Source organism: Scyliorhinus torazame, chromosome 23, assembly GCF_047496885.1.
Source record: "Scyliorhinus torazame isolate Kashiwa2021f chromosome 23, sScyTor2.1, whole genome shotgun sequence".
In the NCBI taxonomy this organism is placed as follows: domain Eukaryota; kingdom Metazoa; phylum Chordata; class Chondrichthyes; order Carcharhiniformes; family Scyliorhinidae; genus Scyliorhinus; species Scyliorhinus torazame.
Genome location: NC_092729.1, coordinates 55,078,302 through 55,098,457, shown reverse-complemented (window position 1 = coordinate 55,098,457; position 20,156 = coordinate 55,078,302).

Below are 20,156 nucleotides of genomic sequence, written 5' to 3'. Positions count from 1 at the left end.
CCTCGCTCTCTGTGTGTCCCTCGCTCTCTGTGTGTGTTCCTCGCTCTCTGTGTGTCCCTCGCTCTCTGTGTCCCTCGCTCTCTGGGTGCCCCTCGCTCTGTGTGTCCCTCGATCTCTGTGTGTCCCTCGCTCTCTGTGTGTCCCTCGCTCTCTGTGTGTCCCTCGCTCTCTGTGTGTCCCAGCTCTCTGTGTGTCCCTCGCTCTCTGTGTGCGCCTCGCTCTCTGTGTGTCCCAACTCTCTGTGTGTCCCTCGCTCTCTGTCTGTGTCCCTCGCTCTCTGTGTGTGTCCCTCGCTCTCTATGTGTCCCTCATTCTCAATGTGTGTCCCTCGTTCTCTGTGTGTGTCCCTCGTTCTCTGTGTATGTCCCTCGTTCTCTGTGTGTGTCCCTCGCTCTGTGTGTGTCCCTCGCTCTCTGTGTGTCCCTCGCTCTCTGTGTGCCTCGCTCTATGTGTCCCTCGCTCTCTTTGTCCCTCGTTCTGCGTTCCTCGCTCTGTGCGTCACTCTCTCTGTGTGTCCCTCGCTCTCTGTGTGTCCCTCGCTCTCTGTGTGTCCCTTGCTCTCTGTGTGTCCCTTGCTCTCTGTGTGTCGCTCGCTCTGTGTGTCCCTCGCACTCTGTGTGTCCCTCGCTCTCTGTGTGTCGCTCGCTCTCTGTGTGACCCTTGCTCTCTGTGTGTGTTCCTCGCTCTCTGTGTGTCCCTCGCTCTCTGTGTGTCCCTCGCTCTCTGTGTGTCCCTCGCTCTCTGTGTGTCCCTCGCTCTCTGTGTGTGTCCCTCGCTCTCTGTGTGTGTTCCTCGCTCTCTGTGTGTCCCTCGCTCTCTGTGTGTCCCTCGCTCTCTGTGTGTGTCCCTTGCACTGTGTGTGTCCCTCGCTCTCTGTGTGTGTCCCTCGCTCTCTGTGTGTGTTCCTCGCTCTGTGTGTGTCCCTTGCTCTCTGCGTGTCCGTCGCTCTCTGTGTGTCCCTTGCTCTCTTGTGTCCCTCGCACTCTGTGTGTACCTCGCTCTCTGTGTGTGTCCCTCGCTCTGTGTGTGTGTTCCTCGCTCTCTGTGTGTCCCTCGCTCTCTGTGTGTCTCCCTCGCTCTCTGTGCACCCCTCGCTCTCTGTGTCCCTCGCTCTTTGTGTGTCCCTCGCTCTCTGTGCGTCCCAATCTCTCTGTGTGTCCCTCGCTCTCTGTGTGTCCCTCGCTCTCTGTGTGTCCCTCGTTCTCTGTGTGTTCCTCGTTCTCTGTGTGTCCCTCGCTCTCTGTGCACCCCTCGCTCTTTGTGTCCCTTGCTCTCTGTGTGTCCCTCGCTCTCTGTGTGTCCCTTGCTCACTATGTGCCTCGCTCTCTGTGTGTCCCTCGCTCTGTGTGTGTCCCTCGCTCTCTGTGTGTCCCTCGCTCTCTGTGTGTCCCTCGCTCTCTGTGTGTCCCTCGCTCTCTGTGTGTCCCTCGCCCTCTGTGTGTCCCTCGCTCTCTGTGCACCAATCGTTATCTGTGCCCTTGCCCTCTGTGTGTCCCTCGCTCTCTGTGTATGGCCCTCGCTCGCTGTGTGTCCCTCGCTCTCTGTGTGTTCCTCGCTCTCTTTGTGTCCCTCGCTCTCTGTGTGTCCCTCGCTCTCTTTGTGTCCCTCGCTCTCTGTGTGTACCTCGCTCTCTGTGTGTCCCTCACACTCTCTGTGTCCCTCGCTCTCTGTGTGTCCCAGCTCTCTGTGTGTCCCTCGCTCTCTGTGTGCCCCTCGCTCTCTGTGTGTCCCTCGTTCTCTTTGTGTCCCTCGCTCTCTGTGTGTGTTCCTCGCTCTCTGTGTGTCCCTCGCTCTCTGTGTCCCTCGCTCTCTGTGTGTGTCCCTCGCTCTGTGTGTGTCCCTCGCTCTCTGTGTGTCCCTCGCTCTCTGTGTGTCCCTCGCTCTCTGTGTGTCCCTCGCTCTCTGTGCGTGTCCCTCGTTCTCTGTGTGTCCCTCGCTCTCTGTGTGTGTCTCTCGCTCTCTGTGTGTGTCCCTCGCTCTCTGTGTGAGTCCCTCGCTCTCTGTGTGTGTTCCTCGCTCTCTGTGTGTGTCCCTCGCTCTCTGTGTGTGTCCCTCGCTCTCTGTGTGTCCCAGCTCTCTGTGTGTCCCTCGCTCACTGTGTGTCCCTCGCTCTCTGTGTGTGTTCGTCGCTCTCTGTGTGTCCCTCGATCTCTGTGTCCCTCGCTCTCTGGGTGCCCCTCGCTCTGTGTGTCCCTCGCTCTGTGTGTCCCTCGCCCTCTGTGTGTCCCTCGCTCTCTGTGTGTCCCTCGCTCTCTGTGTGTCCCTCGCTCTCTGTGTGTCCCAGCTCTCTGTGTGACCCTCGCTCTCTGTGTGCGCCTCGCTCTCTGTGTGTGTCTCTCGTTCTCTGTGTGTGTCCCTCGCTCTCTGTGTGTGTGCCTCGCTCTCTGTGTGTGTCCCTCGCTCTCTGTGTGTGTTCCTCGCTCTCTGTGTGTGTCCCTCGCTCTCTGTGTGTGTCCCTCGCTCTCTGTGTGTTCCTCGCTCTCTGTGTGTGTCCCTCGCTTTCTGTGTGTGTCCCTCGCTCTCTGTGTGTCCCTCGCTCTCTGTGTGTCCCAGCTCTCTGTGTGTCCCTCGCTCTCTGTGTGTCCCTCGCTCTCTGTGTGTGTTCCTCGCTCTCTGTGTGACCCTCGCTCTCTGTGTCCCTCGCTCTCTGGGTGCCCCTCGCTCTGTGTGTCCCTCGCTCTCTGTGTGTCCCTCGCTCTCTGTGTGTCCCTCGCTCTCTGTGTGTCCCTCGCTCTCTGTGTGTCCCAGCTCTCTGTGTGTCCCTCGCTCTCTGTGTGCGCCTCGCTCTCTGTGTGTCCCAACTCTCTGTGTGTCCCTCGCTCTCTGTGTGTGTGTCCCTCGCTCTCTGTGTGTGTCCCTCGCTCTCTATGTGTCCCTCATTCTCTGTGTGTGTCCCTCGTTCTCTGTGTGTGTCCCTCGTTCTCTGTGTGTGTCCCTCGCTCTGTGTGTGTCCCTCGCTCTCTGTGTGTCCCTCGCTCTCTGTGTGCCTCGCTCTATGTGTCCCTTGCTCTCTGTGTCCCTCGCTCTGCGTTCCTCGCTCTGTGCGTCACTCTCTCTGTGCGTCCCTCGATCTCTGTGTGTCCCACGCTCTGTGTGTGTCCTTTGCTCTCTGTGTGACCCTCGCTCTCTGTGTGTGTTCCTCGCTCTCTGTGTGTCCCTCGCTCTCTGTGTGTCCCTCGCTCTCTGTGTGTGTCCCTCGCTCTCTGTGTGTGTTCCTCGCTCTCTGTGTGTCCCTCGCTCTCTGTGTGTCCCTCACTCTCTGTGTGTCTCTCGCTCTCTGTGTGTCCCTTGCTCTCTGTGTGTGTCCCTTGCACTGTGTCTGTCCCTCGCTCTCTGTGTGTGTCCCTCGCTCTCTGTGTGTGTCCCTCGCTCTCTGTGCACCCCTCGCTCTCTGTGTCCCTCGCTCTCTGTGTGTCCCTCGCTCTCTCTGTGTCCCTTGCTCACTATGTGCTTCGCTCTCTGTGCGTCCCTCGCTCTCTGTGTGTCCCTCGCTCTCTGTGTGTCCCTCGCTCTCTGTGTGTCCCTCGCTCTCTGTGTGTCCCTCGCCCTCTGTGTGTCCCTCGCTCTCTGTGCACCCATCGTTATCTGTGCCCTTGCCCTCTGTGTGTCCCTCGCTCTCTGTGCATGGCCCTCGCTCGCTGTGTGTCCCTCGCTCGCTGTGTGTTCCTCGCTCTCTTTGTGTCCCTCGCTCTCTGTGTGTCCCTCGCTCTCTTTGTGTCCCTCGCTCTCTGTGTGTACCTCGCTCTCTGTGTGTCCCTCACACTCTCTGTGTCCCTCGCTCTCTGTGTGTCCCAGCTCTCTGTGTGTCCCTCGCTCTCTGTGTGCCCCTCGCTCTCTGTGTGTCCCTCGTTCTCTGTGTGTCCCTCGCTCTCTGTGTGTGTTCCTCGCTCTCTGTGTGTCCCTCGCTCTCTGTGTCCCTCGCTCTCTGTGTGTGTCCCTCGCTCTGTGTGTGTCCCTCGCTCTGTGTGTGTCCCTCGCTCTGTGTGTGTCCCTCACTCTCTATGTGTGTCCCTCGCTCTCTGTGTGTCCCTCGCTCTCTGTGTGTCCCTCGCTCTCTGTGCGTGTCCCTCGTTCTCTGTGTGTCCCTCGCTCTCTGTGTGTGTCTCTCGCTCTCTGTGTGTGTCCCTCGCTCTCTGTGTGAGTCCCTCGCTCTCTGTGTGTGTTCCTCGCTCTCTGTGTGTGTCTCTCGCTCTCTGTGTGTGTCCCTCTCTCTCTGTGTGTCCCAGCTCTCTGTGTGTCCCTCGCTCACTGTGTGTCCCTCGCTCTCTGTGTGTGTTCCTCGCTCTCTGTGTGTCCCTCGATCTCTGTGTCCCTCGCTCTCTGGGTGCCCCTCGCTCTGTGTCTCCCTTGCTCTGTGTGTCCCTCGCCCTCTGTGTGTCCCTCGCTCTCTGTGTGTCCCTCGCTCTCTGTGTGTCCCTCGCTCTCTGTGTGCGCCTCGCTCTCTGTGTGTGTCCCTCGCTCTCTGTGTGTGTCCCTCGCTCTCTGTGTGTGTCCCTCGCTCTCTGTGTGTTCCTCACTCTCTGTGTGTGTCCCTCGCTTTCTGTGTGTGTCCCTCGCTCTCTGTGTGTCCCTCGCTCTCTGTGTGTCCCAGCTCTCTGTGTGTCCCTCGCTCTCTGTGTGTCCCTCGCTCTCTGTGTGTGTTCCTCGCTCTCTGTGTGACCCTCGCTCTCTGTGTCCCTCGCTCTCTGGGTGCCCCTCGCTCTGTGTGTCCCTCGCTCTCTGTGTGTCCCTCGCTCTCTGTGTGTCCCTCGCTCTCTGTGTGTCCCAGCTCTCTGTGTGTCCCTCGCTCTCTGTGTGCGCCTCGCTCTCTGTGTGTCCCAACTCTCTATGTGTCCCTCATTCTCTGTGTGTGTCACTCGTTCTCTGTGTGTGTCCCTCGTTCTCTGTGTGTGTCCCTCGTTCTCTGTGTGTGTCCCTCGCTCTGTGTGTGTCCCTCGCTCTCTGTGTGTCCCTCGCTCTCTGTGTGCCTCGCTCTATGTGTCCCTTGCTCTCTGTGTGTGTCCCTTGCATTGTGTCTGTCCCTCGCTCTCTGTGTGTGTCCCTCGCTCTCTGTGTGTGTCCCTCACTCTCTGTGCACCCCTCGCTCTCTGTGTCCCTCGCTCTCTGTGTGTCCCTCGCTCTCTCTGTGTCCCTTGCTCACTATGTGCCTCGCTCTCTGTGCGTCCCTCGCTCTCTGTGTGTCCCTCGCTCTCTGTGTGTCCCTCGCTCTCTGTGTGTCCCTCGCTCTCTGTGTGTCCCTCGCTCTCTGTGTGTCCCTCGCCCTCTGTGTGTCCCTCGCTCTCTGTGCACCCATCGTTATCTGTGCCCTTGCCCTCTGTGTGTCCCTCGCTCTCTGTGCATGGCCCTCGCTCGCTGTGTGTCCCTCGCTCGCTGTGTGTTCCTCGCTCTCTTTGTGTCCCTCGCTCTCTGTGTGTCCCTCGCTCTCTTTGTGTCCCTCGCTCTCTGTGTGTACCTCGCTCTCTGTGTGTCCCTCACACTCTCTGTGTCCCTCGCTCTCTGTGTGTCCCAGCTCTCTGTGTGTCCCTCGCTCTCTGTGTGCCCCTCGCTCTCTGTGTGTCCCTCGTTCTCTGTGTGTCCCTCGCTCTCTGTGTGTGTTCCTCGCTCTCTGTGTGTCCCTCGCTCTCTGTGTCCCTCGCTCTCTGTGTGTGTCCCTCGCTCTGTGTGTGTCCCTCGCTCTGTGTGTGTCCCTCACTCTCTATGTGTGTCCCTCGCTCTCTGTGTGTCCCTCGCTCTCTGTGTGTCCCTCGCTCTCTGTGTGTCCCTCGCTCTCTGTGCGTGTCCCTCGTTCTCTGTGTGTCCCTCGCTCTCTGTGTGTGTCTCTCGCTCTCTGTGTGTGTCCCTCGCTCTCTGTGTGAGTCCCTCGCTCTCTGTGTGTGTTCCTCGCTCTCTGTGTGTGTCCCTCGCTCTCTGTGTGTGTCCCTCGCTCTCTTTGTGTCCCAGCTCTCTGTGTGTCCCTCGCTCACTGTGTGTCCCTCGCTCTCTGTGTGTGTTCCTCTCTCTCTGTGTGTCCCTCGATCTCTGTGTCCCTCGCTCTCTGTGCCCCTCGCTCTCTTTGTGTCCCTCGCTCTCCATGTGTCCCTCGCTCTCAGTGTGTCCCTCGCTCTCTGTGTGTCCCTCGCTCTCAGTGTGTCCCACGCTCTCTGTGTGTCCCTCGCTCTGTGCGAGTCCCTCGCTCTCTGTGCACCCTCACTCTCTGTGTCCCTCGCTCTCTGTGCGTCCCTCACTCTCTGTGTGTGTTCCTCGCTCCTTGTGTGTCCCTAGCTCTCTGTGCGTCCCTCGCTCTCTGTGTGTGTCCCTCGCTCTCTGTGTGTCCCTCGCTCTCTATGTCCCTCGGTCTCTGTGTGTCCCTCGCTCTCTGTGTGTCCCTCGCTCTGTGTGTGTGTCCCTTGCTCTGTGTGTGTCCCTCGCTCTCTGTGCGTGGCCCTCGCTCTGTGTGTCCCTCGCTCTCTGTGTGTTCCTCGCTCTCTTTGTGTCCCTCGCTCTCTGTGTGTCCCTCGTTCTCTGTGTGTCCCTCACTCTCTGTGTGTCCCTCGCTCTCTGAGTGTCCCAGCTCTCTGTGTGTCCCTCGCTCTCTGTGTGCCCCTCGCTCTCTGTGTGTCCCTCGCTCTCTGTGTGTCCCTCGCTCTGTGTGTGTCCCAACTCTCTGTGTGTCCCTCGCTCTCTGTGTGTCCCTCGCTCTCTGTGTGTGTCCCTCGCTCTGTGTGTGTCCCTCGCTCTGTATGTGTCCCTCGCTCTCTGTGTGTCCCTCGCTCTCTGTGTGTCCCTCGCTCCCTGTGTGTCCCTCGTTCTCTATGTGTCCCTAGCTCTGTGTGTGTCCCTCGCTCTCTGTGTGTGTCCCTCACTCTCTGTGTGTCCCTCGCTCTCTGTGTGTGTCCCTCGCTCTGTGTGTGTCCCTCGCTCTCTGTGTGTCCCTCGCTCTCTGTGTGTCCCTCGCTCTCTGTGTGTCCCTCGCTCTCTGTGTGAGTCCCTCGCTCTCTGTGTGTGTCCCTCGCTCCCTGTGTGTGTCCCTCGCTCTCTGTGTGTTCCTCGCTCTCTGTGTGTGTCCCTCGCTTTCTGTGTGTGTCCCACGCTCTCTGTGTGTACCTCGCTCTCTGTGTGTCCCAGGTCTCTGTGTGTCCCTCGCTCTCTGTGTGTCGCTCGCTCTGTGTGTCCCTCGCACTCTGTGTGTCCCTCGCTCTCTGTGTGTCGCTCGCTCTCTGTGTGACCCTCGCTCTCTGTGTGTGTTCCTCGCTCTCTGTGTATCCCTCGCTCTCTGTGTGTCCCTTGCTCTCTGTGTGTGTCCCTCGCTCTCTGTGTGTGTTCCTCGCTCTCTGTGTGTCCCTCGCTCTCTGTGTGTCCCTCGCTCTCTGTGTGTGTTCCTCGCTCTCTGTGTGTCCCTCGCTCTCTGTGTGTCTCTCGCTCTCTGTGTGTCCCTCGCTCTCTGTGTATCCCTCGCTCTCTGTGTGTCCCTTGCTCTCTGTGTGTGTCCCTCGCTCTCTGTGTGTCCCTCACTCTGTGTGTCTCTCGCTCTCTGTGTGTCACTCGCTCTCTGTGTGTGCCTCACTCTCTCTGTGCCTCGCTCTCTGTGTGTCCCTCGCTCTCTGTGTGTGTCCCTCGCTCTCTGTGTGTCCCTCGCTCTCTGTGTGTGTCCCTCGATCTCTGTGTGTGTTCCTCGCTCTGTGTGTGTCCCTCGCTCTCTGCGTGTCCGTCGCTCTCTGTGTGTCCCTTGCTCTCTGTGTGTCCCTCGCACTCTGTGTGTGTCCCTCGCTCTCTGTGTGTGTCCCTCGCTCTCTGTGTGTGTTCCTCGCTCTCTGTGTGTCCCTCGCTCTCTGTGTGTGTCCCTTGCTCTGTGTGTGTCCCTGGCTCTCTGTGTGTCCCTCGCTCTCTGTGTGTGTCCCTCGCTCTCTGTGCACCCCTCGCTCTCTGTGTCCCTCGCTCTTTGTGCGTCCCAATCTCTCTGTGTGTCCCTCGCTCTCTGTGTGTCCCTCGCTCTCTGTGTGTCCCTCGTTCTCTGTGTGTTCCTCGTGCTCTGTGTGTCCCTCGCTCTCTGTGCACCACTCGCTCTCTGTGTCCCTCGCTCTCTGTGTGTCCCTCGCTCTCTGTGTGTCCCTTGCTCACTATGTGCCTCGCTCTCTGTGCGTCCCTCGCTCTCTGTGTGTCCCTCGCTCTCTGTGTGTCCCTCGCCCTCTGTGTGTCCCTCGCTCTCTGTGTGTCCCTCGCTCTCTGTGCACCCCTCGTTTTCTGTGCCCTTGCTCTCTGTGTGTCCCTCGCTCTCGGTGCTTGGCCCTCGCTCTCTGTGTGTCCCTCGCTCTCTGTGTGTTCCTCGCACTCTTTGTGTCCCTCGCTCTCTGTGTGTCCCTCGCTCTCTGTGTGTCCGTTGCTCTCTGTGTGTCCCTCGCTCTCTGTGTGTCCCTCGCTCTCTGTGTGTGTCCCTCGCTCTCTGTGTGTGTTCCTCGCTCTCTGTGTGTCCCTCGCTCTCTGTGTGTGTCCCTCACTCTGTGTGTGTCCCTCGCTCTGTGTGTGTCCCTCGCTCTCTATGTGTGAACCTCGCTCTCTGTGTGTCCCAGCTCTCTGTGTGTCCCTCGCTCTCTGTGTGTCCCTCGCTCTCTGTGTGTGTTCCTCGCTCTCTGTGTGTCCCTCGCTCTCTGTGTCCCTCGCTCTCTGGGTGCCCCTCGCTCTGTGTGTCCCTCGATCTCTGTGTGTCCCTCGCTCTCTGTGTGTCCCTCGCTCTCTGTGTGTCCCTCGCTCTCTGTGTGTCCCAGCTCTCTGTGTGTCCCTCGCTCTCTGTGTGCGCCTCGCTCTCTGTGTGTCCCAACTCTCTGTGTGTCCCTCGCTCTCTGTGTGTGTCCCTCGCTCTCTGTGTGTGTCCCTCGCTCTCTATGTGTCCCTCATTCTCAATGTGTGTCCCTCGTTCTCTGTGTGTGTCCCTCGTTCTCTGTGTATGTCCCTCGTTCTCTGTGTGTGTCCCTCGTTCTCTGTGTGTGTCCCTCGCTCTGTGTGTGTCCCTCGCTCTCTGTGTGTCCCTCGCTCTCTGTGTGCCTCGCTCTATGTGTCCCTCGCTCTCTTTGTCCCTCGTTCTGCGTTCCTCGCTCTGTGCGTCACTCTCTCTGTGCGTCCCTCGATCTCTGTGTGTCCCACGCTCTGTGTGTGTCCTTTGCTCTCTGTGTGTCCCTTGCTCTCTGTGTGTCGCTCGCTCTGTGTGTCCCTCGCACTCTGTGTGTCCCTCGCTCTCTGTGTGTCCCTCGCTCTCTGTCACCCCTCGTTTTCTGTGCCCTTGCTCTCTGTGTGTCCCTCGCTCTCGGTGCGTGGCCCTCGCTCTCTGTGTGTCCCTCGCTCTCTGTGTGTTCCTCGCACTCTTTGTGTCCCTCGCTCTCTGTGTGTCCCTCGCTCTCTGTGCCTCCCTCGCTCTCTGTGTGTCCCTCGCTCTCTGTGTGTCCCTCGCTCTCTGTGTGTCGCTCGCTCTGTGTGTCCCTCGCACTCTGTGTGTCCCTCGCTCTCTGTGTGTCGCTCGCTCTCTGTGTGACCCTTGCTCTCTGTGTGTGTTCCTCGCTCTCTGTGTGTCCCTCGCTCTCTGTGTGTCCCTCGCTCTCTGTGTGTGTCCCTCGCTCTCTGTGTGTGTTCCTCGCTCTCTGTCTGTCCCTCGCTCTCTGTGTGTCCCTCGCTCTCTGTGTCCCTCGCTCTCTGTGTGTGTCCCTTGCACTGTGTGTGTCCCTCGCTCTCTGTGTGTGTCCCTCGCTCTCTGTGTGTGTTCCTCGTTCTGTGTGTGTCCCTCGCTCTCTGTGTGTTCCTCGCTCTGTGTGTGTCCCTCGCTCTCTGCGTGTCCGTCGCTCTCTGTGTGTCCCTTGCTCTCTTGTGTCCCTCGCACTCTGTGTGTACCTCGCTCTCTGTGTGTGTCCCTCGCTCTGTGTGTGTGTTCCTCGCTCTCTGTGTGTCCCTCGCTCTCTGTGTGTCTCCCTCGCTCTCTGTGCACCCCTCGCTCTCTGTGTCCCTCGCTCTTTGTGTGTCCCTCGCTCTCTGTGCGTCCCAATCTCTCTGTGTGTCCCTCGCTCTCTGTGTGTCCCTCGCTCTCTGTGTGTCCCTCGTTCTCTGTGTGTTCCTCGTTCTCTGTGTGTCCCTCGCTCTCTGTGCACCCCTCGCTCTCTGTGTCCCTCGCTCTCTGTGTGTCCCTCGCTCTCTCTGTGTCCCTTGCTCACTATGTGCCTCCCTCTCTGTGCGTCCCTCGCTCTCTGTGTGTCCCTCGCTCTCTGTGTGTCCCTCGCTCTCTGTGTGTCCCTCGCTCTCTGTGTGTCCCTCGCTCTCTGTGTGTCCCTCGCCCTCTGTGTGTCCCTCTCTCTCTGTGTGTCCCTCGCTCTCTGTGTGTCCCTCGCTCTCTGTGCACCCATCGTTATCTGTGCCCTTGCCCTCTGTGTGTCCCTCGCTCTCTGTGCATGGCCCTCGCTCGCTGTGTGTCCCTCGCTCTCTGTGTGTTCCTCGCTCTCTTTGTGTCCCTCGCTCTCTGTGTGTCCCTCGCTCTCTTTGTGTCCCTCGCTCTCTGTGTGTACCTCGCTCTCTGTGTGTCCCTCACACTCTCTGTGTCCCTCGCTCTCTGTGTGTCCCAGCTCTCTGTGTGTCCCTCGCTCTCTGTGTGCCCCTCGCTCTCTGTGTGTCCCTCGTTCTCTTTGTGTCACTCGCTCTCTGTGTGTGTTCCTCGCTCTCTGTGTGTCCCTCGCTCTCTGTGTCCCTCGCTCTCTGTGTGTGTCCCTCGCTCTGTGTGTGTCCCTCGCTCTGTGTGTGTCCCTCGCTCTCTGTGTGTCCCTCGCTCTCTGTGTGTCCCTCGCTCTCTGTGTGTCCCTCGCTCTCTGTGCGTGTCCCTCGTTCTCTGTGTGTCCCTCGCTCTCTGTGTGTGTCTCTCGCTCTCTGTGTGTGTCCCTCGCTCTCTGTGTGAGTCCCTCGCTCTCTGTGTGTGTTCCTCGCTCTCTGTGTGTGTCCCTCGCTCTCTGTGTGTGTCCCTCGCTCTCTGTGTGTCCCAGCTCTCTGTGTGTCCCTCGCTCACTGTGTGTCCCTCGCTCTCTGTGTGTGTTCGTCGCTCTCTGTGTGTCCCTCGATCTCTGTGTCCCTCGCTCTCTGGGTGCCCCTCGCTCTGTGTGTCCCTCGCTCTGTGTGTCCCTCGCCCTCTGTGTGTCCCTCGCTCTCTGTGTGTCCCTCGCTCTCTGTGTGTCCCAGCTCTCTGTGTGACCCTCGCTCTCTGTGTGACCCTCGCTCTCTGTGTGTCTCTCGCTCTCTGTGTGTGTCCCTCGCTCTCTGTGTGTGTCCCTCGCTCTCTGTGTGTGTCCCTCGCTCTCTGTGTGTGTTCCTCGCTCTCTGTGTGTGTCCCTCGCTCTCTGTGTGTGTCCCTCGCTCTCTGTGTGTTCCTCGCTCTCTGTGTGTGTCCCTCGCTTTCTGTGTGTGTCCCTCGCTCTCTCTGTGTCCCTCGCTCTCTGTGTGTCCCAGCTCTCTGTGTGTCCCTCGCTCTCTGTGTGACCCTCGCTCTCTGTGTGTGTTCCTCGCTCTCTGTGTGACCCTCGCTCTCTGTGTCCCTCGCTCTCTGGGTGCCCCTCGCTCTGTGTGTCCCTCGCTCTCTGTGTGTCCCTCGCTCTCTGTGTGTCCCTCGCTCTCTGTGTGTCCCTCGCTCTCTGTGTGTCCCAGCTCTCTGTGTGTCCCTCGCTCTCTGTGTGCGCCTCGCTCTCTGTGTGTCCCAACTCTCTGTGTGTCCCTCGCTCTCTGTGTGTGTCCCTCGCTCTCTGTGTGTGTCCCTCGCTCTCTATGTGTCCCTCATTCTCTGTGTGTGTCCCTCGTTCTCTGTGTGTGTCCCTCGTTCTCTGTGTGTGTCCCTCGCTCTGTGTGTGTCCCTCGCTCTCTGTGTGTCCCTCGCTCTCTGTGTGCCTCGCTCTATGTGTCCCTTGCTCTCTGTGTCCCTCGCTCTGCGTTCCTCGCTCTGTGCGTCACTCTCTCTGTGCGTCCCTCGATCTCTGTGTGTCCCACGCTCTGTGTGTGTCCTTTGCTCTCTGTGTGTCCCTCGTTCTCTGTGTGTTCCTCGTTCTCTGTGTGTCCCTCGCTCTCAGTGTGTCCCTCGCTCTCTGGGTGCCCCTCGCTCTGTGTGTCCCTCGCCCTCTGTGTGTCCCTCGCTCTCTGTGTGTCCCTCGCTCTCTGTGTCCCTCGCTCTCTGTGTGTGTCCCTCGCTCTGTGTGTGTCCCTCGCTCTGTGTGTGTCCCTCGCTCTCTGTGTGTCCCTCGCTCTCTGTGTGTCCCTCGCTCTCTGTGTGTCCCTCGCTCTCTGTGTGTCCCTCGCTCTCTGTGCGTGTCCCTCGTTCTCTGTGTGTCCCTCGCTCTCTGTGTGTGTCTCTCGCTCTCTGTGTGTGTCCCTCGCTCTCTGTGTGAGTCCCTCGCTCTCTGTGTGTGTTCCTCGCTCTCTGTGTGTGTCCCTCGCTCTCTGTGTGTGTCCCTCGCTCTCTGTGTGTCCCAGCTCTCTGTGTGTCCCTCGCTCACTGTGTGTCCCTCGCTCTCTGTGTGTGTTCGTCGCTCTCTGTGTGTCCCTCGATCTCTGTGTCCCTCGCTCTCTGGGTGCCCCTCGCTCTGTGTGTCCCTCGCTCTGTGTGTCCCTCGCCCTCTGTGTGTCCCTCGCTCTCTGTGTGTCCCTCGCTCTCTGTGTGTCCCAGCTCTCTGTGTGACCCTCGCTCTCTGTGTGCGCCTCGCTCTCTGTGTGTGTCTCTCGCTCTCTGTGTGTGTCCCTCGCTCTCTGTGTGTGTCCCTCGCTCTCTGTGTGTGTCCCTCGCTCTCTGTGTGTGTTCCTCACTCTCTGTGTGTGTCCCTCGCTCTCTGTGTGTGTCCCTCGCTCTCTGTGTGTTCCTCGCTCTCTGTGTGTGTCCCTCGCTTTCTGTGTGTGTCCCTCGCTCTCTGTGTGTCCCTCGCTCTCTGTGTGTCCCAGCTCTCTGTGTGTCCCTCGCTCTCTGTGTGTCCCTCGCTCTCTGTGTGTGTTCCTCGCTCTCTGTGTGACCCTCGCTCTCTGTGTCCCTCGCTCTCTGGGTGCCCCTCGCTCTGTGTGTCCCTCGCTCTCTGTGTGTCCCTCGCTCTCTGTGTGTCCCTCGCTCTCTGTGTGTCCCTCGCTCTCTGTGTGTCCCAGCTCTCTGTGTGTCCCTCGCTCTCTGTGTGTGTCCCTCGCTCTCTGTGCAACCCTCGCTCTCTGTGTCCCTCGCTCTCTGTGTGTCCCTCGCTCTTTGTGTGTCCCTCGCTCTCTGTGCGTCCCAATCTCTCTGTGTGTCCCTCTCTCTCTGTGTGTCCCTCGCTCTCTGTGTGTCCCTCGTTCTCTGTGTGTTCCTCGTTCTCTGTGTGTCCCTCGCTCTCTGTGCACCCCTCGCTCTCTGTGTCCCTCGCTCTCTGTGTGTCCCTCGCTCTCTCTGTGTCCCTTGCTCACTATGTGCCTCGCTCTCTGTGCGTCCCTCGCTCTCTGTGTGTCCCTCGCTCTCTGTGTGTCCCTCGCTCTCTGTGTGTCCCTCGCTCTCTGTGTGTCCCTCGCTCTCTGTGTGTCCCTCGCCCTCTGTGTGTCCCTCGCTCTCTGTGCACCCATCGTTATCTGTGCCCTTGCCCTCTGAGTGTCCCTCGCTCTCTGTGCATGGCCCTCGCTCTCTGTGTGTCCCTCGCCCTCTGTGTGTCCCTCGCTCTCTGTGTGTTCCTCGCTCTCTTTGTGTCCCTCGCTCTCTGTGTGTCCCTCGCTCTCTTTGTGTCCCTCGCTCTCTGTGTGTACCTCGCTCTCTGTGTGTCCCTCACACTCTCTGTGTCCCTCGCTCTCTGTGTGTCCCAGCTCTCTGTGTGTCCCTCGCTCTCTGTGTGCCCCTCGCTCTCTGTGTGTCCCTCGTTCTCTTTGTGTCCCTCGCTCTCTGTGTGTGTTCCTCGCTCTCTGTGTGTCCCTCGCTCTCTGTGTCCCTCGCTCTCTGTGTGTGTCCCTCGCTCTGTGTGTGTCCCTCGCTCTGTGTGTGTCCCTCGCTCTCTGTGTGTCCCTCGCTCTCTGTGTGTCCCTCGCTCTCTGTGTGTCCCTCGCTCTCTGTGCGTGTCCCTCGTTCTCTGTGTGTCCCTCGCTCTCTGTGTGTGTCTCTCGCTCTCTGTGTGTGTCCCTCGCTCTCTGTGTGAGTCCCTCGCTCTCTGTGTGTGTTCCTCGCTCTCTGTGTGTGTCCCTCGCTCTCTGTGTGTGTCCCTCGCTCTCTGTGTGTCCCAGCTCTCTGTGTGTCCCTCGCTCACTGTGTGTCCCTCGCTCTCTGTGTGTGTTCGTCGCTCTCTGTGTGTCCCTCGATCTCTGTGTCCCTCGCTCTCTGGGTGCCCCTCGCTCTGTGTGTCCCTCGCTCTGTGTGTCCCTCGCTCTCTGTGTGTCCCAGCTCTCTGTGTGACCCTCGCTCTCTGTGTGCGCCTCGCTCTCTGTGTGTGTCTCTCGCTCTCTGTGTGTGTCCCTCGCTCTCTGTGTGTGTCCCTCGCTCTCTGTGTGTGTCCCTCGCTCTCTGTGTGTGTTCCTCGCTCTCTGTGTGTGTCCCTCGCTCTCTGTGTGTGTCCCTCGCTCTCTGTGTGTTCCTCGCTCTCTGTGTGTGTCCCTCGCTTTCTGTGTGTGTCCCTCGCTCTCTGTGTGTCCCTCGCTCTCTGTGTGTCCTAGCTCTCTGTGTGTCCCTCGCTCTCTGTGTGTCCCTCGCTCTCTGTGTGTGTTCCTCGCTCTCTGTGTGACCCTCGCTCTCTGTGTCCCTCGCTCTCTGGGTGCCCCTCGCTCTGTGTGTCCCTCGCTCTCTGAGTGTCCCTCGCTCTCTGTGTGTCCCTCGCTCTCTGTGTGTCCCAGCTCTCTGTGTGTCCCTCGCTCTCTGTGTGCGCCTCGCTCTCTGTGTGTCCCAACTCTCTGTGTGTCCCTCGCTCTCTGTGTGTGTCCCTCGCTCTCTGTGTGTGTCCCTCGCTCTCTATGTGTCCCTCATTCTCTGTGTGTGTCCCTCGTTCTCTGTGTGTGTCCCTCGTTCTCTGTGTGTGTCCCTCGCTCTGTGTGTGTCCCTCGCTCTCTGTGTGTCCCTCGCTCTCTGTGTGCCTCGCTCTATGTGTCCCTTGCTCTCTGTGTCCCTCGCTCTGCGTTCCTCGCTCTGTGCGTCCCTCTCTCTGTGCGTCCCTCGATCTCTGTGTGTCCCACGCTCTGTGTGTGTCCTTTGCTCTCTGTGTGACCCTCGCTCTCTGTGTGTGTTCCTCGCTCTCTGTGTGTCCCTCGCTCTCTGTGTGTCCCTCGCTCTCTGTGTGTGTCCCTCGCTCTCTGTGTGTGTTCCTCGCTCTCTGTGTGTCCCTCGCTCTCTGTGCGTCCTTCGCTCTCTGTGTGTCCCTCGCTCTCTGTGTGTCCCTCGCTCTCTGTGTGTCCCTCGCTCTCTGTGTGTCCCTCGCCCTCTGTGTGTCCCTCGCTCTCTGTGCACCCATCGTTATCTGTGCCCTTGCCCTCTGTGTGTCCCTCGCTCTCTGTGCATGGCCCTCGCTCGCTGTGTGTCCCTCGCTCGCTGTGTGTTCCTCGCTCTCTTTGTGTCCCTCGCTCTCTGTGTGTCCCTCGCTCTCTTTGTGTCCCTCGCTCTCTGTGTGTACCTCGCTCTCTGTGTGTCCCTCACACTCTCTGTGTCCCTCGCTCTCTGTGTGTCCCAGCTCTCTGTGTGTCCCAGCTCTCTGTGTGTCCCTCGCTCTCTGTGTGTCCCTCGCTCTCTGTGTGTGTTCCTCGCTCTCTGTGTGTCCCTCGCTCTCTGTGTCCCTCGCTCTCTGGGTGCCCCTCGCTCTGTGTGTCCCTCGCTCTCTGTGTGTCCCTCGCTCTCTGTGTGTCCCTCGCTCTCTGTGTGTCCCTCGCTCTCTGTGTGTCCCAGCTCTCTGTGTGTCCCTCGCTCTCTGTGTGCGCCTCGCTCTCTGTGTGTCCCAACTCTCTGTGTGTCCCTCGCTCTCTGTGTGTGTCCCTCGCTCTCTGTGTGTGTCCCTCGCTCTCTATGTGTCCCTCATTCTCTGTGTGTGTCCCTCGTTCTCTGTGTGTGTCCCTCGTTCTCTCTGTGTCCCTCTGTGTGCCTCGCTCTATGTGTCCCTCGCTCTCTGTGTCCCTCGCTCTGCGTTCCTCGCTCTGTGCGTCACTCTCTCTGTGCGTCCCTCGATCTCTGTGTGTCCCACGCTCTGTGTGTGTCCTTTGCTCTCTGTGTGAGCCTCGCTCTCTGTGTGTGTTCCTCGCTCTCTGTAAGTCCCTCGCTCTCTGTGTGTCCCTCGCTCTCTGTGTGTGTCCCTCGCTCTCTGTGTGTGTTCCTCGCTCTCTGTGTGTCCCTCGCTCTCTGTGTGTCCCTCACTCTCTTTGTGTCTCTCGCTCTCTGTGTGTCCCTCGCTCTGTGTGTCCCTCGCTCTCTGTGTGTCCCTCGCTCTCTGTGTGTCCCTCGCTCTCTGTGTGTCCCTTGCACTGTGTCTGTCCCTCGCTCTCTGTGTGTGTCCCTCGCTCTCTGTGTGTGTCCCTCGCTCTGTGTGTGTCCCTTGCTCTCTGTGTGTCCCTCGCACTCTGTGTGTCCCTCGCTCCCTGTGTGTGTTCCTCGCTCTGTGTGTGTCCCTCCCTCTCTGCGTGTCCGTCGCTCTCTGTGTGTCCCTTGCTCTCTGTGTGTCCCTCGCACTCTGTGTGTACCTCGCTCTCTGTGTGTGTCCCTCGCTCTCTGTGTGTGTTCCTCGCTCTCTGTGTGTCCCTCGCTCTCTGTGTGTCCCTTGCTCTCTGTGTGTCCCTCGCACTCTGTGTGTACCTCGCTCTCTGTGTGTGTTCCTCGCTGTGTGTGTGTCCCTCGCTCTCTGCGTGTCCGTCGCTCTCTGTGTGTCCCTTGCTCTCTGTGTGTCCCTCGCACTCTGTGTGTACCTCGCTCTCTGTGTGTCTCCCTCGCTCTCTGTGTGTGTTCCTCGCTCTCTGTGTGTCCCTCGCCCTCTGTGTGTGTCCCTCGCTCTCTGTGCGTCCCTCGCTCTCTGTGTCCCTCGCTCTTTGTATGTCCCTCGCTCTCTGTGCGTCCCAATCTCTCTGTGTGTCCCTCGCTCTCTGTGTGTTCCTCGCTCTCTGTGTGTCCCTCGCTCTCTGTGTGTCCCTCGCTCTCTGTGTGTCCCTCGCTCTCTGTGTGTTCCTCGCTCTCTGTGTGTCCCTCGCTCTCTGTGTGTGTCCCTCGCTCTCTGTGTGTCCCTCGCTCTCTGTGTGTCCCTCGCTCTCTGTGTGTCCCTTCGTCTGTGTGTCCCTTGCTCCAGATGTTGAAGGAAGGTGCCAGCACCGGGCTTTGTGTAAACTTCCCCGGGGGAAATGGGAGTGGGGCCGCAGCGAAAGTCTGCAAACTAGCCCCCTTACACGATGCTTACTCCACCTGTACCCATTCCGCTTCTTCCTCTCCCCACCATTGCCGAATCTTCTCCAAATTCACCGCCCAATAATAATGCAAAAGATTGGGAAGCACCAACCCTCCCACCCACCCATTCTTTTTAAATGTGTGCTGGTCCTTTTGAAGAGAAATCCAAAATCTCCTTCCATTTACTGATGGAGAAGTGATCTGCCGCATTTTCTATCTGTTTAGAGCAGGGTGTCTGTGTGAGGGTAAGTGTGTTACTGTGTGTGTGGACTTTTCTCTATCTGTCTATCTGCCAGTCGCCCTGGTCCAACATTCTATTTCTCTCTCCACAGATGCTGCCTGACCTGCTCAGTATTTTCCCGCATTGGTACAAGAGCGAGGAGGTAAGGCTGAACTTATACAAGACACTAGTTAGAGCTCAGCTGGAATATTGTGGACAGTTCTGGGCGCCACACTATCGGAAGGATGTGAACACACTGGAGCGAGTGCAGAGGAGGTTCACAAGAATGGTTCAGGAATGAGAAACTTCAGTGATGAGGATAGATTGGAGAGGTTGGGTCTGTTCTCCACGGAGAGAAATGGCCAAGAGGAGATTAGATAGAGGTGTTCCAATTCTTGGGGGTGCCGGACAGAGTAGACAGGGAGAAACTGTTCCCAATATTGAGAAGATCAAGAACGAGATGGCACAGAATTAAAATGAATTGGAAAAGAAGCAAATATTTGTGAGAAAATGGAAACAGTATAGTGTAGAGAGAGCCCTGCTCGGTATCACACCCCGTGCTGTACCTGTCCTGGGAGTGTTTGAGAGGAAAAATGCAGAGGGAGCTTTAGTCTGTATCTAACCCCGTGCTGTAACTGTCCTGGGAGTATTTGATGGGGACAGTGAAGAGGGAGCTTTACTCTGTATCTAACCCCGTGCTGTAACTGTCCTGGGAGTGTTTGATGGGGACAGTGTAGAGGGAGCTTTGCTCTGGATCTAACCCCGTGCTGTACCTGTCCTGGGAGTGTTTGATGGGGACAGTGTAGAGGGAGCTTTACTCTGTATCTAACCCCGTGCTGTACCTGTCCTGGGAGTGTTTGATGGGGACAGTGTAGAGGGAGCTTTACTCTGTATCTAACACCATGCTGTACCTGTCCTGGGAGTGTTTGATGGGGACAGTGTGGAGGGAGCTTTACTCTGTATCTAACCCCGTGCTGTACCTGTCCTGGGAGTGTTTGATGGGGACAGTGTGGAGGGAGCTTTACTCTGTGTCTAACCCCGTGCTGTACCTGTCCTGGGAGTGTTTGATGGGGACAGTGAAGAGGGAGCTTTACTCTGTATCTAACACCATGCTGTACCTGTCCTGGGAGTGTTTGATGGGGACAGTGTAGAGGTAGCTTTACTCTGTATCTAACACCATGCTGTAACTGTCCTGGGAGTGTTTGATGGGGACAGTGTAGAGGGAGCTTTACTCTGTATCTAACCCTGTGCTGTACCTGTCCTGGGAGTGTTTGATGGGGACAGTGAAGAGGGAGCTTTACTCTGTATCTAACCACGTGCTGTACCTGTCCTGGGAGTGTTTGATGGGGACAGTGTAGAGAGAGCCATGCTCGGTATCACACCCCGTGCTGTACCTGTCCTGGGAGTGTTTGATGGGGATAGTGTAGAGGGAGCTTTACTCTGTATCTAACCCCGTGCTGTACCTGTCCTGGGAGTGTTTGATGGGGACAGTGTAGAGGGAGCTTTACTCTGTATCTAACCCTGTGCTGTACCTGTCCTGGGAGTGTTTGATGGGGACAGTGTAGAGAGAGCCATGCTCGGTATCACACCCCGTGCTGTACCTGTCCTGGGAGTGTTTGATGGGGACAGTGTAGAGGTAGCTTTACTCTGTATCTAACCCCGTGCTGTACCTGTCCTGGGTGTGTTTGATGGGGACAGTGTAGAGGGAGCTTTAGTCCCTCTACACTCGCTCTCTCTGTGTCCCTTGCTCACTATGTGCCTCGCTCTCTGTGCGTCCCTCGCTCTCTGTGTGTCCCTCGCTCTCTATGTGTCCCTCGCTCTCTGTGTGTCCCTCGCTCTCTGTGTGTCCCTCGCTCTCTGTGTGTCCCTCGCCCTCTGTGTGTCCCTCGCTCTCTGTGCACCCATCGTTATCTGTGCCCTTGCCCTCTGAGTGTCCCTCGCTCTCTGTGCATGGCCCTCGCTCTCTGTGTGTCCCTCGCCCTCTGTGTGTCCCTCGCTCTCTGTGTGTTCCTCGCTCTCTTTGTGTCCCTCGCTCTCTGTGTGTCCCTCGCTCTCTTTGTGTCCCTCGCTCTCTGTGTGTACCTCGCTCTCTGTGTGTCCCTCACACTCTCTGTGTCCCTCGCTCTCTGTGTGTCCCAGCTCTCTGTGTGTCCCTCGCTCTCTGTGTGCCCCTCGCTCTCTGTGTGTCCCTCGTTCTCTTTGTGTCCCTCGCTCTCTGTGTGTGTTCCTCGCTCTCTGTGTGTCCCTCGCTCTCTGTGTCCCTCGCTCTCTGTGTGTGTCCCTCGCTCTGTGTGTGTCCCTCGCTCTGTGTGTGTCCCTCGCTCTGTGTGTGTCCCTCGCTCTCTGTGTGTCCCTCGCTCTCTGTGTGTCCCTCGCTCTCTGTGTGTCCCTCGCTCTCTGTGCGTGTCCCTCGTTCTCTGTGTGTCCCTCGCTCTCTGTGTGTGTCTCTCGCTCTCTGTGTGTGTCCCTCGCTCTCTGTGTGAGTCCCTCGCTCTCTGTGTGTGTTCCTCGCTCTCTGTGTGTGTCCCTCGCTCTCTGTGTGTGTCCCTCGCTCTCTGTGTGTCCCAGCTCTCTGTGTGTCCCTCGCTCACTGTGTGTCCCTCGCTCTCTGTG